The sequence below is a fragment of the Triticum aestivum genome, chromosome 2A (genome assembly GCF_018294505.1).
Source record: "Triticum aestivum cultivar Chinese Spring chromosome 2A, IWGSC CS RefSeq v2.1, whole genome shotgun sequence".
In the NCBI taxonomy this organism is placed as follows: domain Eukaryota; kingdom Viridiplantae; phylum Streptophyta; class Magnoliopsida; order Poales; family Poaceae; genus Triticum; species Triticum aestivum.
The window spans coordinates 30,876,070-30,880,809 of record NC_057797.1 but is presented as its reverse complement, the minus strand read 5'-3'; positions in this window follow the sequence as shown (position 1 = coordinate 30,880,809).

Sequence of the window (4,740 nt, the reverse complement as noted above, 5' to 3'; positions counted from 1 at the left end):
GAACATGTGTACATGTACGTAGGTCTGGGTTTTGTATGCCACACCTGTAGTGTCTCTCTCCCTCTGTATTTACTTGTATCTTGGGAGATAAGACACCGGCCGCACCCCTTGTACCTATATATATGTGCCTAGTGCATGATCAATCAATTATCGATGCACCAAATCATTCTCTACACCTAGATTCATTTTTCTCATTCTACTTCAGATTAAATTATTACTCTCCGAACAATAATAAAGTACATAAAGTTTTACCCGCAAAAAAAGTACTACATAAAGTCTTTTCTCCTTGGAAGTTGATAATGTGTTCTAGCACAAATGCACTATTATATTTCTCAACATTTTTCACCATTAAAGTTTGGTTTTTTCAGTGAACACCATATTAACATTTCTCTTCATTCCCTTTTGCAAGTAGCCTCATCATGGACTTGTACCTTGTTGGTTATGGAGTTAGTTGCACTAGAGACATGGGACTGGTGTAATTTGTGGATATATGTGTGTTAATGCTTTAATACGGCAGAGCCGTTGAGGAACGACAATTTATTTGGTGGAAGCGGACGCACAACGTATCAAACTAACGAGGCTTTGGACTAATATATAGAAATTATGCCCGTGACAAATACACCATTAAACTTACTGAGTCTACTACTGTTACTCCACCTCAAGACCGCTATCCAGCATGCATGTCAAAAGTATTTATTCCATGACAGACAGAGTAACACATTAAGCAAGATGACATAATGTAGACAGAATAAGATCAAGGAATATGTTCAAACCCCATCGTTTTATCATTAGTAGCAACAATACAATACGTGCCTTGCAACTCCTTCTGTCATAGAGTAAGGACACCGTAAAATTGAACCTACTACTATGCACTACTCTCTCTAAAGATCCAATCATTAATTTGGCAAAATAAAACTCATAGATCGGAAAAGCATAGAAATCTAAAAAGACTCAAATAATATCAATGTATAATCTGATTATAAACCCACAATTCATCAGATCCCAACAAACGCACCACAAAAGTTTACATCAGATTGATCTCAGATGAGATCATTGTAGAGAGAGAGAGAGAGAGTCATCTAGCTACTGCTATGGACCCATAGGTCATGTGGGAACTTCTCACACATCATTCATGGATGCATCATGGTTGGTGAAGATTGCCTCCCCAGTGGTTCCCCCCTACGGCAAACTACTAGCGGAGGCTTTCAGATGGGATCGCTTCAGAACAGAGGCTTGCAGCAGCAAACGAATTGTTTGGGGTCTTGCTTCGGGGGTTTCTAAATAATAGGGAATTTATAGGCCAGGAGTTAGGGCAATTGGAGCCACGAGGGGGCTGTCCAGAAGGCACCTAGGCACGCCCTACCCCATCAGGGCGCCCCTGCCTTGTGGCTCCCTCATGCATCATCTGGTCTCCCCCCGAAGCTTCCAGAGTCTTTTTTTGTTGAAAAAAATTCGTCCAAAAGTTTCGTCGTGTTTGGACTTTGTTTGGTATGTATTTCCTGGAAACCGAAAACATGTAGAAAACATGAACTCGCACTGTGCACCGAGTAAATAGGTAAGTCCATAGAAACAATATAAAATGGCATATAATGTATACAAAAGTGATAATATAATAGCATGAAATAATCAATAACTATAGATGCACTGGAGATGTATCACCGGCCATTATGGTCCTAAGAAAAGGCCTACCGAGAATTATAGGAGCAATGAGATCTCCAGGCATGTCAACTATAACAAGATCAAACATGACAGGACAATTATTAATTTGAATGATAACACCATGCTTAATCCCTACTATTTGTGTAAAAGTAGAATTAGCCATATTCAATCTAATCTTAGTAACAACATAAGGACCAAGATCGAGACTATCATAAATGGACTTAGGGATAGTGCAAATACAAGCAGCTAGATCACATAAAACATTGAATTTATTCAAACCAATCTCAATCTCAATAGTAGGCTCAAAAGTATCTTCTTGCTTAGCAGGTAACTTACTGAATAGCTTTTTCCTTTCATGATCCAACTCTCATACCTTATCTACTACACGATCAACAAAGACATTATATGCCTCATCATTTGATACCTCAAGCAATGGGTGTTTCATTACTATCATCTGCACAAAGTCTGCAACCGTATAAGTATACCCGGCACATGGCTTTTATCAAGCTCCACCGGTGCAACGAAGTCCTATACAAATGGTTTTGACCCATTTCCACGACATAGTTTTAAACCATCGCCTTTGTCTGTGTGTTGGTGGTGGTGGTGGGGGGGAGGGGGGGGCGTCCATCCCTTATGACCCAGAAAATCGTCGGCGAGAGTGACCGATGATGCAGCCTGATACGTCTCCAACATATCTATAATTTTTTATTGTTCCATGCTATTATATTATCTGTTTTGGATGTTAATGGGCTTTATTTTATACTTTTATATTATTTTTGGGACTAACCTATTAACCCAAGGCCCAGTGCAAATTGCTGTTTTTTTGCCTATTTCGCAGAAAAGGAATATCAAACGGAGTCCAAACGGAATGAAACCTTCAGGAGCATGATTTTTGGAACAAACGTGACCCAATTTATTTTTGTTTCTTGTTTTTTGTTCCTGTTTAGTAATAAATAAATCATCTATCCTCTGTTATGATTGTTTTTTTTATGTTTTAATTAGTGTTTGTGCCAAGTAAAGCCTTTAGGACCTTCTTGGATGATTGTTGTTTGATCTTGGTGAAAAAAATAGAAAGTATGTGCTCACGAGAATAATTTTCATTTTTAACCAGAGAGCGATAAAATACTGATTCCAACTGCAGTAGATCAATATACAAATTATTTAGGTCGTCGTAATTTGGTAGAATTTTTGGAGTTGCAGAAGTATTCGAAACCTACAGATTACTACAGACTGTTTTGTTTTTGACAGATTCTGTTTTTTGTGTGTTGTTTGCTTATTTTGATGAATCTATGGCTAGTATCGGGGGGTATGAACCATAGAGAAGTTGGAATACAGTAGGTTTAACACCAATATAAATAAAGAATGAGTTCATTACAGTACCTCAAGTGGTGATTTGTTTTCTTATACTAACGGAGCTCATGAGATTTTCTGTTGAGTTTTGTGTTGTGAAGTTTTCAAGTTTTTGGGTAAAGATTTGATGGATTTTGGAACAAGGAGTGGCAAGAGCCTAAGCTTGGGGATGACCAAGGCACCCCAAGGTAAAATCCAAGGACAACCAAAAGCCTAAGCTTGGGGATGCCCCGGAAGGCATCCCCTCTTTCGTCTTCGTCTATCGATAACTTTACTTGAGGCTATATTTTTATTCACCACATGATATGTGTTTTGCTTGGAGTGTCTTGTATGATTTGAGTCTTTGCTTTGTAGTTTACCACAATCATCCTTGCTGTACATACCTTTTGGGAGAGACACACATGAATTGGAATTTATTAGAATACTCTATGTGCTTCACTTATATCTTTTGAGCTAGATAATTTTGCTCTTGTGCTTCACTTATATTTTCTGAGCACGGTGGTGGTTTTTATTTTGTAGAATTAGATCTCTCATGCTTCACTTATATTATTATGAGAGTCTTTTAGAACAGCATGGTAATTTGCTTTGGCTATAAAACTGGTCCTAATATGATAGGCATCCAAGATGGGTATAAAAAAACTTTCATATAAAGTGCATTGAATACTACAAGAAGTTTGATTCTTTATGATTGTTTTGAGATATGAAGATGGTGATATTAGAGTCATGCTAGTTGAGTAGTTTTGAATTTGAGAGATACTTGTGTTAAAGTTTGTGATTCCCGTAGCATGCACGTATGGTGAACCGCTATGTTATGAAGTCGGAGCATGATTTATTTATTGATTGTCTTCCTTATGAGTGGCGGTCGGGGATGAGCGATGGTTTTTTCCTACCAATCTATCCCCTAGGAGCATGCACATAGTACTTTGTTTTGATAACTAAGAGATTTTTGCAATAAGTATGTGAGTTCTTTATGATTAATGTTGAGTCCATGGATTATACACACTCTCACCCTTCCACCATTGCTAGCCTCTCTAGTACCGCACAACTTTTGCCGGTACCATAAACCCACCATATACCTTCCTCAAAACAGCCACCATACCTACCTATTATGGCATTCCCATAGCCATTCCGGGATATATTGCCATGCAACTTTCCACTGTTCCGTTTATTATGACACGCTTCATCCTTGTCATATTGCTTTGCATGATCATGTAGTTGACATCGTATTTGGGGCAAAGCCACCATTCATAATTTTTCATACATGTCACTCTTGATTCATCGCATATCCCGGTACACCGCCGGAGGCATTCACATAGATTCATATTTTTGTTCTAGTATCGAGTTGTAATTCTTGAGTTGTAAGTAAATGAAAGTGTGATGATCATCATTAGTAGAGCATTGTCCCGGTGAGGAAAGGATGATGGAGACTATGATTCCCCCACAAGTCACGATGAGACTCCGGACGAAAAATAAAAAAAAGAGAAAAAATAGGCCATAAAAAAGAGAAGGCACAAAAAAACAAAAAAAATGAGAGAAACAGAGAGAAGGGGCAATGCTACTATCCTTTTACCACACTTGTCCTTCAAAGTAGCACCATGATCTTCATGATAGAGAGTCTCCTATGTTGTCACTTTCATATTGTAACGCTCGAACACACCCACCGGTGGTCGTTACTCCTGGCGGGATCTAGACTGCCCCCACAGATCAATACTAGTCTTTTCTGCGCACTTT